This window comes from Oratosquilla oratoria, chromosome 21 (genome assembly GCF_046742065.1).
Source record: "Oratosquilla oratoria isolate Oo_2021 chromosome 21, ASM4674206v1, whole genome shotgun sequence".
In the NCBI taxonomy this organism is placed as follows: Eukaryota; Metazoa; Arthropoda; class Malacostraca; order Stomatopoda; family Squillidae; genus Oratosquilla; species Oratosquilla oratoria.
In genome coordinates, this window is record NC_134797.1 from 17,887,541 (window position 1) to 17,902,709 (window position 15,169).

Sequence of the window (15,169 nt, forward strand, 5' to 3'; positions counted from 1 at the left end):
CTAATCTTCAGTCTGTCGGAAAGACGATAAGACTAGTCGCTTTTCATAAGTGAACAGTCAATGGCGGTCCGTCACCAGGCGATCATAAGTGGCCAATAGTTCGAATGTATTGTAGGTTGGTGAACATTATCATCTTAACTAGACGCCCACCACCACCTACTCAGTCGATGACAGTCTGACAGTCAACTCGCGGATACCTTTCTTCCATCGTTTTGTTTAGAGTTTTATTTTCCATTGCGTACCTTCATGATGCTCTCTTCTTACTAATACCTATTTCCAAAATTTCGCATTCTTTATTTGGGTAAATTGAGCCTGGCTCGTATAAATCTTGACGTTACATTTTTCTTGGTCATCTACTCTTTTCATGATCTTGCCCTCGTCTGCAAATAAGTTGGTGTAGCCATTTGCTACATCACGTTGACGTATATTAGAGAGATTACGGAAGTCAGAGGTGAGGCTTGTGGGGTTCCATTAGTCATTTCTCTTTCATCTGAAATCTTAGTCTTCATAGTTGCTCTCGAGTATATTTTAGGAAATCCTTCATATATTCCAGTCTCGTATCGATCCCTATGTGTTCATTTCCACATTAATCTTCTGTGAAGTACTTTGTCAAAAAAAATTCTCCAAATCCAAATACACACAGTACACCCAAAAATCTTTTTCCTGCAGCCTAACAACTGCTCTTGAACGAAATTTTACAGAATTGATAGACATGATATTTCTCCAAATACTTCGTCCACAAGTCTTTCAGAACTCTAAAACAATTTGGATACCATGCTGGTCAATAACACTAACTTAAACGCTACTCCCCCTCCTTTGATAATATAATTGGAACCACATCAACCTTTTTCCAAATTTTGGGCACTTTTCCTTCTACTGACACACAATAAGTTCGTTAATCCATTGGGCCGTTAGTGTTCATTGTTATATCTAACAGTGTATTAGCCTGCAATTCTCCCCTTACTGTCGTTTCCCACTTCTCTCTATTCACTTCCTCACAGTGAAAATTTCTCGGGTGCACTGCAGAGTCCAACAGTAACTATGTGTTCGGTCACGCATCACGATCTTATTTTAGGGGCTACTGCAAACTGTTGCAGCCTCCTTCTATTGCTGTTTTCATTTTCATTATTTCAGTCTTTCCTTCTCTCAGCACCATTTCAATCACCTTTATATTTCTACTGCTATATTCACAACTTCTCATTTTTCTTTTCTACCCCTTGATCATAAACTGCAGTTTCCATCTCTCACTAAGACATGATTTCTATTCAGCTTAGTCTTAACAAATACATTATATCCAATTGTTCCTCCCTTAAAAAAATATCTAACCTAGCTGATATAATTCCGGCTCCATTAAATTATGCCACTCACAAACACAAATTTTCTTTCAATGACTCCGATTCCGTATTTTGATACCACTCTCACAAATTCTGGTCTTTCGTTCTCCAGTATAAAAATTATCTTAAGCTATTCTTCTTTTGGTTTCATTTACTTTTTCTCTTTCTTCTGATGCATCCTGGCGTATACGTGCACAATTTCCATCTCCCACTATTTTATTTACTGTGTTTCGAGATTCAAAGGATAAGCATAACAGAATTTTCAAACCCAAATTTTCCTAGTTGACTTATAGATTGAATTTGATTTTCTGTTGTCCTGGAGTTTTCTTACGTTTTTATAGTTTTTTTTTTCACCTAAACGAGTCGTCTGCTACAAAAGTTGGGAATAATGGTCGCCATGTTGATGACGTAATGCCGTAAATCTAAAAACAAAGCAGCCATTGGTTTGTGCATTTGCAGTGCATAAGACGTGCAGAACTGCGCTGTGAATCTTTCGCAAATGTTTATTATTTTAATTGTAATTGTAATTGCCGTTGTAATAATGTTCAAGTACATGAAGTGATAAAAAAAATTGCCAGATTCGTAAAGCACGAAAGTTAGTTTTCGTTTATATGCATTGATGAGCACACTGTTAAAAAGTGGGATTTGTTTGACATATTTGTCGTAATCGACGAATGTAGAATAATTTCTACGTAGATTCAGATGGGCCATGGGCGTCTGCTTATTTTCTTGTATTATTGTTTTTTTTTTTCGCGTTCTGGATCTCTCACTGCTACTCTTATTGAATCTTCTCTGTGTTTCTCTGGTCTCTTCCCGGGTCGCTCTCTGCTTCGCTCTTTTATGCCCGGGAATGGGAGCCGAAGTGACAAAACGTAAGTAAAGTGGTAGTTCAAAGATCTTCAGTCAATGGGAAAGCAAAGTGAGCTTTCCCGCCAAATTATGTTACGTTTCTCAGCTAGGTGTCACCTAACAATATGTAATGAGCTCTCCAACCGACGGGGATTGCGCAATGCTTAATATTTAAAGAAACACACATTAATATTATGATATACAATACAAATTACATCATATTCACGCAAGGCGTGACAAACTTTACTCAAATAAGGGCGTGACACAGCACACCCACAGGATTCTATCCACGCTAATGACGTGACACCCTGTGAAATCAACCGATTCAGGTTTTTACTTTCGCTCGAAGTAAAAGAATTTTAATTATTACTCCCCGAGGTATATTCTGTTTGTATCGAGTCCGCCATGGTCAACAGTACAATGCCCTACGTCATCAGCGGAAGATGGCGCTGGCGACAAGTTTTCTACAGACGATGGATAATGGGGGAAAGTTGAGATAAAAACCAGCATGGTATCTTCAAGTAATGGGGCAAATGAAAAAAAGGGAATTTGTTTTAGTTTCTAGGTGTGATTTATCATATTTATGCAAAGTAGTACATATGCTGTGTGCTTATTCTTCAAATTCTATGTTCATTGGCCATGTCCCTTGCATATCCTTACCTAATTACAAAGGATTACAAAGGCGGAGCATGCCGACAGGAGACCTTTTGATCCATATCTAGGTCGGATGGAAAAAAAAAAAAATCATAATAATAAAATAATAAATAAAAACTATAATAATGTAAATAACAAATAAAATACATAAATAAATGCATAGGTATAGTTAAAATAATAAACAAACAGGTAAATAGTAAATAATAAATTGACATATAACTAATGATAAATGAAAATCAGACAGACAAATGATAACAAAAAAACAAATAGTATAAGATAGATTATAATCATTACAGCATCTTACTTAGGTATTTATCTAAATGACTCTTAAAGCTTCGAACTGAACTACATTGCACTACCTGTGCAGGAAGTTTATTCCATTCATTAACTACACGGTTGGCAAAGTTGTTTCTACCTACTTCCAAATTGAATCTATTTCCGGACAGTTTGAGACCATTGTTTCTTGTCTGATTCTCATTCAATGTGAAAATTTTGTCACTTTTGATGTTGTCAATTCCCTTTAAAATCTTAAAGACCTGTATCAAGTCACCTCTGAGTCTACGCTTTTTTAGGGAAAACAGATTCATGTGCTTTAGTCGATTTTCGTATGATTTATTTTTGATATTTGGAATCAGTTTTGTGGCTCGCCGTTGTACTTTTTCCAATCTGTCAATCTATGTACTCGTCCTACATTTTACAACCATTATCCATAATCATCAGTACAATTTCCTTTTTTTTTCGTAGTCTAGCTGTAACGAGTTCCTTTTTCCACTCCAGGAGTAAACTACGTCCCAATTTCCTTGTATTTACCTTCTTTACATTTTCCTGTTTTCTTTATTTTGCTGCTTAAAAAATTACTTTATCTTCATCATTCATTTCCTAATAACCTCTTAGTTCTTGAATAATCCTGTATTATTCTCTTTTCAGCTTAAGTAGCAGTATTATTCTTCACAATTTATCGTTCTTCATATGCGCCTCTCAAATTGCTAAATTAATATTTTTCTCACAAGCGTTCTTTCGCTTGACTGTTTTCCCAAGTCCATTATCTATACTCTCAAATTTTATTATTTTACATAATCTAAATCCCTCGATTTTTACAAGACATCCCACGCCACCACTTCTTTAAGTTTCATCCAAAAGATTCATTTCACGCTTACCAACGCCGAGAAGTAATTACGTATTTATATCCAAGATTGGTGTTATGTTCGTTAATTCCAATCCTTTTCCCGCTATCACATTTTGTTTAAAACTGTTTTTACATGAATAAATTCTTCTAAATTAGTCTACAAAATGATGCGCAAATAAGGAAAAATATACTTCTGTATATCCTTCAAACATTTCGTCGATAGCTTTTGCTGTTTTCTTAATATTTTGTTACCTTGTATATATATATATATATATATATATATATATATATATATATACATATATATTATATATTATATATATATATATGTATATATGCAGAAAGATCACTAAAAACAACACGTGATCCACAAATTTTGCTGGTAACCACTAAGGAAATCGGAAGAAAACAGTAATTCCCAAGCGCTTTCGTGTAATTCACATATGTATTCCCCTGAAGATGTGAATTACACGAAAGCGCTTGGGAATTATTGTTTTCTTCCGATTTCCTTAGTGGTTACCAGCAAAATATATGTGTATATATATATATATATATATATATATATATATATATATATATATGTGTGTGTGTGTGTGTGTGTATATATAGATATATATATATATGTGTATGTATACATATATGTATATACATATATATATATATATATGTTTGTATATGTATATGTATACACACACATATATATATATATATATATATGTTCATTTTCTCATTTCGCCGAACCCTGTGGTGGGGGGGGGGGAAATACCGCCACCCTGTATTTCCACTTGAGTCGTATAAGGCGACAAAACGGGACGGGGATAGGACTACTCATCCTCCCTGTAGCCCCAAAGGGGACATTCCTAAAAGAAGTAAATGCATAAGTGGCTCTGGGAGTTTTCCAGCCAGTACCCTAAGGTTTGGGTCTTTTAATGTGCGCGGATGTGGTGCAGATGAGAGTAAAAGGGAAGAGACAGGTAGTATGTTTGTGAGATGGATATGTGGGCACTAAGTGAAACTAGGTTGAAAGGGAGGGGCGAGTTTGAGTTTGGGGAGTTTGGGGGTGTAGTTGGGAGGCTCAAGAGTGAAGAGAGGATGAGGGAGAGAAGAGGTGGCTATACAAGTAAGTGAAGAGATAGGTAAGCGTGCGGTGGAGTGGAAGGTTTCTTCAAGGTTAATGTGGATGAAAGTGAAACTGGGAAGGGAGATGTCGGTTTTTGTAAGTGCATATGGGCCTGGTAGTGAGAAGAGTGTAAAGGGAAAAAAAGAGACTTTTTGGATATATTTAAACGAGTGCATAATAGAGGGTTTAGGGAGAAATGTCAATGTAGTGGTATTGGGAGACCTTAATGCAAGGGTAGGAAATGAACCAATAGACGGAGTGGTTGGGAAGTGTGGAGTTCAAAGTAAAAAATCGTAGTAGAGAGATGATGGTGGAAATGTGTCTGGAAAGAGAGTTGGTGATAATAAATACAGTGTTTAGGGAAGAAAGTCAAGCACATGGGAGAGGGTCGTGGATGGAAGGGTGGTACAGCGTTAATGGAGTATAAAGTGGTAACCAAGAGAATAATAGGAAGAGTACACATATCCTAGGGGGAGAGAGTGGGGGAAATATCAGATCATTTTTTGGTGGAAGGTAAGTTGAGAGTGGAGGATAGGGGGAGAAAGAGGAAAAGAACAGAAGGTAGGGATGTGCATCAGTGAACTGCTTAAATGAGAAAGAACAGGAGTACAAGAAGCAGAGAGAGGAGTAGGAGTGGGAGGGAGTGAAGGATAGAGTAGGACTGGGAGTGGAGGAGGAATAGGAATGGTTTAAGGAGGGGATCACAAGGAGTGCAAAGATGGAGGTGTGGAACAAGGAGGACAGGAGGAAACAGAAGCAAACATGGTTGCAGAAATTAAATGAGCATTCACAGATTGGTTACAAAAAAGGACGAATCATATGAGAACTACAAAGAAAAGGGAAGAGAAGTAAAGCATAAGATTAAAAAGGCAAAGAGGAGAGGTGTGAAAATTTTGAAAGTAATAAAAAGATGTTTTGGAAAGAAATTAAGAGGAGGCAAATCAAGTAGAGAAGGGAAAGGTGGAGAGGTAATGTAAGAGGTTGCAGTAGGAGGAAGATGAGCAGAGTATTTTAGGGAACTTCTAAATGTGAAGAGAGGGGAAGGTAGTTGCAGTGGGAAGCGCTAAGAAAATGACTATGATGAGTGAGGAAAATGTAGGAAAAATAAGGAAAGATGAAGTGAAGGCAGTTATTAAGATGCATGATGAGAGCAGGTAAGGCACCCGGGTTGGATGGGTGTCATGCAGAATATCTCTATCTCTCTCTCTTTATATATATATATATATATATATATATATATATATATATATATATATATATATATATATTATATATATATATATTATATATATATATATATATATATATATATATATATATATATATATATATAAAGAGGTACAGTGATGGTAGACTGGCTGGTGGGGTTGTTTAATGTTTAAGAGAGGGTAGAGTGCCGGGGAACTGTAGGAGTGCATGTATAGTTCCACTTTACGTGGGAAAAGGGGACAAATGTGAGTGAAGTAGTTTCATAGGGATCAGTTTGTTAAGTGTAATTGGGAAGGTTTATGGATCTTGAGAGGATTAGGAGAGGAACTGAGGGAGTAATTGGTAAGGAACAGTGTGGATTTATGACAGGTAGGGGTTGCGTGTATCAGATTTTTGTGGTAAGACATATATGTGAAAATGTTCTAGGAAAAGGTATGGATATTTTTAGGCCTTTATGGATTTGGCTTATCACAGGAAGGCACTATGGGAGTATTACAATATGGAATAGGAGGAAAGGTTTTAAGAGCAGTCAAAAAAATTTACGAGAATAGTAGAGCTTGTGTTAGAATCAGAAATGGAGAGAGGGAGTGTTTTGAGGTAAAGGTGGGACTTCGCCAAGGATGTCTTATATCGCCTTGGTTGATCAATTTATGCATGGATAAGGTGGTGCAAGGCGTAAATGCAGGGGTAATGGGTAGGGGATTGGAGATGGTTAAAGATAATGAAGAAAAGTGGGAGATAAGCCAGTTGTTGTTTGCTGACGACACTGCGTTTTTAGCAGGATCAAAGTATGGATTGAGGAAGTTAGTGACAGAGTTTGGGAATGTGTGCGAAAGATGTAAGTTGAAGATAAATGTGGGTAAAAGGTGATGAGATGTACAAGGGAAGAAAATGGCAGCAGACTGGAAGTGAGTATTACGGGAGAGAGACTGGAGGAAATAGAAAGTTTTAAATACTTTGGTGTGAATGTGGAGGGAAAGAGAAGAATGGAGGTGGAAGTCGAGTGTAGATTGAGAGAAACAAGTAAATGCCTTGGGGGATTAAAAAGTGTAATGAGAAATAGACATGTACGAAAGGATGTTAAGAGGAGATTGTATAAAGGAGTGGGTGTGCCGACAACACTGTATGGGGCAGAAACATGGAACATATGAGAGGAAGAGAGGAATTTGAATATGTTTGAGATGATAAACCTTAAAAATATGATAGGGGTTACTAGGCTGGATAGAGTGAGAAACGAGGTGAGGAGACCGGGGGTGGAAAGGGAGTTGGGAGATAGGGTTGATGAAAGAGTATTGGGATGGTTTGGACATAGGGAAAGAATGAGTGAAGATTAGTAAAAGAGGTGTGGAAGGCAGAGGAAGGAGTAAACATGAGGGGGCGACCAAGGATGAAATGGATGGGGTAAAAGGGCCATTGGAAAAGAGGGGAATGTCTGCTGAGGAAGGACGGGAAAAGACAGAAGATAGGGGTGAATGGAGAATAAAAGGTAGGGAGGGGATGGACAGGAGAGGAGCATGTGAAGATGGGATGGGTGGGAGTGGTTTTATGTCTGTTTTTCGGCTACCTCCCTTGTAGTGGGGAAAATACCTTGAGAACTTCAGTCTGCTCCATGACCTCAGCTTGAGAACTTGTCTTTTCCCGAGACACCAGCTAGCAAATACCTCTTGCTAAGTTGACTATTTATGAAGTTTATATCTTCGAATAGTGACAAGTGATTGTGTTGCGTTTTTGTAATTGTATACCTATAGTGCTATACATTTACAGGTATAAGATAAAGTGTAATGTTCTAGTAATTCAGGATCAAAACAGTAGTCCGTTACTGTACTCCAAAGGTAGGAATAATAGTATAAGGTAAGCAGAGAAAGCTTCGTGTATTTAGTTTATTTGGTGACCGCTTTTGTTTCTTTTGTTTTATATTTTCTCTTTGCCGTTTGTATTGCCAAATGAGGAGCGAAATGGCTTGGGAAGGTTGTGTGAACCTGGAGGACCGTCTCAGGATGTGTGAGGAGATTAGTCTTCTCAGGATGTGTGAGGAGATTAGTCTTCTCAGGAGTGCGCTCTGTGAGAAGAGTGAATCCTCCCCACAACCCAAAGAGCGTACTATCTCTTCAACTACTGCCACTGCCGTGAGCGAGTGGCGCTCCGTGGGATCCCGTTTGTCGAGCCCGTGTTCGGTAAGCGGGTCCCCTACGGAGCAACCGCTGGTTTTAGCCAATCGTTTTGCTCTGCTGGAGGATGAAATGGCTGAAAATCAGGAGTTCTTGGTGGTGGGGGAATCCATGGTGCGAGGCTATGACGACATCCTGCAGCGGACGACTAAACGACGTTGCAAGCTTGTATGTCAACCGGGCCGTGGGATCGCCGATTGTGCCCTGACCATCAGGGAGCAAAGGCGAATGAACACGGTTACGATTGTTCATACGGGAAGTCAGGATGTGGGTACCAGAGGAACTTTTTCGGAATTACAAGGTCCTTCTTCAGGAGATGAAGGAACGTGGAAGCCGTCACGTAGTCTGTGGGATCCTTCCGAGGATCTATGCAGGCTCGTGTTGGATCAGAGCCATAGGGATCATTAAGAGGATATCACGATTGTGCACGCAACTGGGATACCACTTTCTTGATCCTTGGTATATCTTTTCCAGGCATCATGACCTTCATGCTTCTGGTGGGATCCACAATACACGCAGAGACAAAGATGTTCTTATAAACCTCATTGTGGGAGGTTGTAATGAATTAATTCCATTTTTGGGGTAGAAACTAAAAGGGAAGGGGAAATAGAGTGTATTGGGGAAGAGTAGGGTATAGCAATAACGTAGAGCAATATGTCAGTGTAGGACAAAATATCATTTTAGGATATATTGTCGATAGATGACGAAATATTACATTAGAATGTAATGTGAAAGGACAAAATATCATGATGGTATGTAATGTTAGTGGAGGACAAAATATCGCGGTAGAATATAATGTCAGTGGAGGACAGAATATCCTTTTAGGAAGGAATGCCGGACAGAATGTCAGTGAACGGCGGGTGGCTGGTGTGGAACACAGTAATGTAGGGGGGCAAGGTAATAAGAGATCAAATGACCGTGAGGGACCTGATGTCCGTGATGGGTCAAATGTCCATGAGGCATTGGATGTCAATGAAGGACCAAATGTCAATATAGAGCAAGGCGTCAATAAGGAAAAAAATTATAATGTAAGGCATGATGTTGAAATACAAAACGTGTCAAAAAGAAATAATCACGACTTTCTTAATACCATGTACTTTAATGCTCTTAGTATTAAGAATAAATTCCAAGAAATACAGGCGTATGTCAAAAGCGAAAATCTCGATATGATAGGAATAACTGAAACATGGTTTAATGGTAAAGAGTTTGAAGCTGAATTTAATATTGGGAGGTTTAAACACTTTCATCAGGACAGAAACCACAAGAAAGGTGGGGGTATTATGTTGTACGTTAAAAGCAATGTCCATGCCTGTGTTCTAGAGAAAGTGAAACAGGATGCACATGATATTTTGTGGGTAGAATTAACCCTAACGAATAGACAAAAAATGAATGTAGGTGTAATATATAGGCCAAAAACATTATCATTAGCAGACGACAAACTGTTGTTTCATGAACTGTCTAGTTTCTGCAACCGGGAATTATTGATAATGGGTGATTTCAATTTTACTGACATTGATTGGATGACCCTTGAACATGGCCATACAGGTAATAGTTTGATAGATTTTCTCGGTGACAATTACTTAGTACTGCATGTAAAAGAGCCCAAAAGACATGGAAACTTACTCAATCTATTGATCATTAGCCGTGAAAGCATGATAACCGATGTAGAAGTTGGTGAAACTATTGCAAATAGCGATCACAACTTAGAATCAAACTGTTAAAAAAATTCTGGAATAGATACTTGTGTATCTAAAATACCCGATTTTAGTAAAGCTCAGATCATACGACTACGTTAGGAGCTTCAGCTTATAGATTGGGAGGCAAAATTAAGCGAAAGACCTGTAGATCAGATTTGGGAAATATTTCAAAATACGCTCACTAAGATGATTCATGCATCCCGTTTAAGGACAGACGCCCCCCATATCAGGCTCACACAAAATGGCTCGACAAAGAAACTGAAAAATGTATTGCTAAAAAGAGACAGGCTTATAAGAGATACAAGTGCTCGGGTTCACTTAATGACTATCAAAAGTTATGTAATAATACAGAGATTAAAAAGACAATAAAAAAACGAAAACGACAATACGAAATGAATTTTGCTGACAATCCAAAGATAATCCCAAAGAATTCTATAGTTACATTAGAGATAAAAAGGTTATTAGGAATCACATTGGCCCACTATTATCTGCTGACGGTCAATTTGAATATTCAAATGAAAGAATGTGCGATATTTTAAACAACTATTTTAACTCAGTATTCTTAAACGAAACACCTCAAAGGGAACTCCAAACTGAAACCTGTAAAAAGTCTAGGGTAAACTTACTACGGTAAATATAACAAAAGGAAAAATTAAAAGGTGTATAGAGAAACTCAAAATTAAATAAGACACCAGGACCTGACAATTGGCATCCAAAAATCTTAAAGGAAATGAAAATGAGATTGTTGTTCCATTGGAAATTATTTTCAAGAAATCCATCATATCCAGAGATGTCCCAAGAGAATGGAAGCTTACTAACGTTACTCCCATATTCAAAAAAGGTGACAAAAACGAAACCAAATAACTACAAGCCTATAACCTTGACTTCAATCGTAGGAAAAATTATGGAAACTATCATCAGAGATGCTATCGAACATCATTTAGAAAGTAACTGTTTGATAAATGATAGCCAGCATGGATTCAGACAGAAACGTTCTTGCGTGACTAACTTACACGAATTCTACAATACAGTTAGCTCGAATTATGACAAAAGAACTTCAGAAGTTACACATTCTTCTAAAGTTTCCTTTTTATTCCGACTGTGGGTTCTTCGTGATTATATATATATATATATATATATATATATATATATATATATATATATATATATATATACATATGATGGTTGGGGAAAATGGACAGAGGAGGATTGAGGAAGCTGGTAACAGAGTTTGGGAGAGTGTGTGGGGGAGAAGAGTTGGAGATGGGTGTGGGCGGGAGTGGGGTGGTGGGATGTGCTGGGGGTGAGGGGTGGCGACAGACTGGAGGTGAGCGTTAGGGGAGAACGACTAGAGGAGGTGGATGGTTTTAGATACTTGGGTGCGAATGTAGCAGGTGGAGTGGAGGTGGAGATAGAATGTGGATTGAGAGGGGCGAGTGGGTGCCTTGGTGGATTGGAGGGTGTAATGAGAAAAAGACATTTAGGAGTGGATGCTAAGAGGAGATCGTATGAAGGAGTGATTATGCCAACAGCACTGTATGGGGCAGAAACATGGAACATAAGAGATGAAGAGAGGAGTTTGAATGTGTTTGAGATGTGTCTGAGAAGAATGGTAGGGGTTACTAGGCTGGACAGAGTGAGAAATGAGGTGAGGAGGAGAACGGTGGTGGTAAGGGAGTTGGGAGATAGGGTTGATGATGGTTTGGACACATGGAAAGAATGAGGAAGACTAGTAAAAGAGGTATGGAAGGCAGATGTGGAGGGAGTGAACATGAGGGGTTGACCTAGGATGAGATGGATGGATGGAGTAAAAGGGGCTTTGGGGAAGAAGGGGATGTCTGTTGAGGAAGGACGGGAGAGGACAGAAAACAGGGTTGAATGGAAAATGGATGATGTTGAGGTACATGAGGTGGAATAGGGGGTGAGGTAGTATGTGTGAGAAAAATTTGACGCAGCCCGAAGGGATATCTCCCTGTCTTCTCATTTTCTGCATGAGGGGACGGAGAGGGGGGGGTCGACGATTTTGTGAAGCGGCCTTGCTGTGGATGTGCTGTGTCTTGCGACACTGCTGGCCCAGGGCAGTGGGCGAGACGCAGGGATGACCCGTCATCCAGGAGGTGCCAAGATGAGAGGGAGGGAAGAGGGTGGAGGGGAGTGGAACATGATAGGGATGGAATGGGTCGGAGTGTTTTTTATGCCTTTGTTTTATGGCTACTTCCCTTATGAAGGAAGCCGGTATATGTATATAATACACACACACACACACACACATATATATATATTATATATATATATATATATATATATATATATATATATATATATATATATGTATATATATATATTTTTTTTTGCTATCATGCACCAAAATGCGCGCACGCACGTGTAACATACTTTATTAAATACAATTAGGTATTACAATCATAATTACACACACATGTATAACCCGAAATATTTCTATGTACAAAAACTTTTGTTACAAAATCATTAGAGTCTACAACTTGACAGAAGCACAGATGGCAATGAAAATACAAGAGGGGATCCATGAAACTGTTGGTGTCCATTCACAACAAATGGTGTTATGAATGGGACATGTGATTAGCAGATACGTCTTCCTCACATGGGTACCAACCCTTCCGGAACATCAGCCATCGAAGTGTTTGGATTCGAATCTAAAAGACCCCTGACTATCGGATGCATTTTACATGAACCCCTTCCGTTTGTTCACCCAGACAGTGTGAAGTGGTAGTCGATGCAAATTGCTAAACCCAAAGTAGAACCACCAGTGGGAATTCTTGGTTCATCCGCACAAAATCCGTTACGAAGTTCCGCAAAACTGCAAGTGCACTATTTGAAAACTGCCGGCTTTCGTTCGACCACAGGCGAATGATACACATCGGGACACGAGGAAGGTTCTGCATGAAAAGGGTGCCGGCTGGTTATTGACCTATACGAGGAAAATGGATGAAAACAAGTCTTGATCCGCTCCTGGTCCCCACATGATACTTATATATTAAATCAACACTCCAATATTTTATCTTTAAGCAACAAAATGCACACAATTAATATCATGGTTTCATTGTGAACTGGTATGCGGCCGCATTGATCTTGTTCTAATGCTCTGGGTATTTCACTCTGTCAAAGGCACTTTAGACAAATTTTCGATCGGTCGTGGACAATTTAATTGATCACTCACCAGTTCAAATTGGCTAGCGTTTATCGAAATATATACACGGCATCATATTGTCAAATTAGGTTTCTGTAGTTCAACCCAATTCACTAATTATTAGCAAGTAAATCATACAGATCTGTATACAACGAATAACCGCATTATTTTGGTGTACTCGTTCCTCGAAGGAACGATCCCAAACGTTATCCTCAAATCCTACAGCGGCTCGCAATTTTGACGGCTGCTTCATTTTCGTCAAACTGATATACCGTAGATGGTCCACACTGTGACTAAGGGTAAATACATGACAAGTTACGCTTACCTTACTTGAGGCATACTCCACGTTCAGAAGTCAAAGTCCTCTTTAGCCCTCAGCACCACTTTCGAACAGCGAAGTACTATAGTCTAGAATTAAAAAAGTCCACAAACTTGGTCACACACTCCATCATAATTTACTTTCACACTGCCCAAATCACATCTGCTTTATTATCACTTGGTACTCCTATACTTTTTAGCCTCTTTTTATAACTAGTCAACGTTTCCGAGTATCTGGCACAATGCTTCGTCAATTTCAACAACCTTCGGTTAAATTCCTATGGCACACGACATCTCCCGCCAGTCATGAACAAGATAATGATGGTTTAAATCTTCTATCTCTTGTTTTCACTTGACTCGTTGTGCTGTCCATGTCCTCATACGACGCAACGGTCTCCTGACTTCAACGGTCACATTGAAACTGTCATAGGTCCCCGTTTCAACTGCGGACCTTGTTTTTGTCTGTATGCGCCAAATAGTGCAACAAGTGACACTCAAAGATACCGAACAAATGAGGAATGAAATACATAATTAAAGTTTGTGTTAAGTTAAAGAGGAGCGATGAATTACCTTCAATAATGTCGAGGGACTATTTCCGAGAGTTCATGGAATAAAATGATAACCCACCCTTTTTGCTTTCGTGCTATATTCAAGGTCTCTAACGACTTCCTGTTTAACAGTTCTATTAGGTATGGAAAGTCTCAGCCGTGCCCAAGGTCGTTATTTAAACCCTATGTAGTCGTACTTCATGGTAAGTCGAAGTCACTAGTGGTTATTGGATTCGAACGCCGCCAACTCGGACCAACATAATTACCGTCACACTGAGCCGTCACTGTACGCTTGAATTTACCTCAAGTTCTGAATTTAACTGTTGGAAAAGGTTCATCTTATATGCAATATACTTTACATATTGCACAGTCAGGAACGCCCTGCATATATGGCGTAACAAAGGTTGTATTCCTAGTAATTATAGGAAACCATAAACAATTCTACTTTTTTTAAAACTACTTTCTGATATCCACTTCGTTCGATTTTATCATTTTAAAGATGATTAATCTCATAAAACTTCTGATGTGTGCTTTTACACACTGCAGACAAGGTTAGTCGTTAATCTATTTACTCATTGTAACCGACCCCTCTTTTGTTGTACAGTCACTCTTTTCCTTTCTTTCCTGTGATTAATTTCTGGGTACTAAAATCATGAAACTATTTTTTCCCGTGTAATAGACGTGAATATAATTGTTCTAACGAGTAATGGTGAATTAGACTACCTCTGCCTGGATATGCGAAGGACGCTGTTGCTGGAATACTTCATCGGTGAAACAGACCACTGTATACGTTTGCATTTCAGCATACTATACCTCAGGTGTATAAAGATGTAATAGACTACTTGCTTTCGCTGTTTTGAGATCGTCGCTGCTACTAGCTCATATTCCGTGGAAATGGTTTCCGTACGGCAGCAAGCTACAAACAATAAAATATTTAAGGAACTGGTAGCGTCCCCTAATGATAAAGGACAACATTAAAT

General features: G+C 38.7%; 1 long non-coding RNA gene across 1 annotated transcript in view; it reads right to left on the reverse strand.

Annotated features, from left to right (window-relative positions):
* Positions 1-14,835, reverse strand: part of LOC143036722 (uncharacterized) — a 57,821-nt gene extending 42,986 nt beyond the window's left edge. Inside the window, exon 1 of the long non-coding RNA XR_012967399.1 lies at positions 13,649-14,835. This is a non-coding gene — a long non-coding RNA (uncharacterized LOC143036722). The remainder of the gene's footprint in view (positions 1-13,648) is intronic.
* Positions 14,836-15,169: the final 334 nt, after the last annotated feature.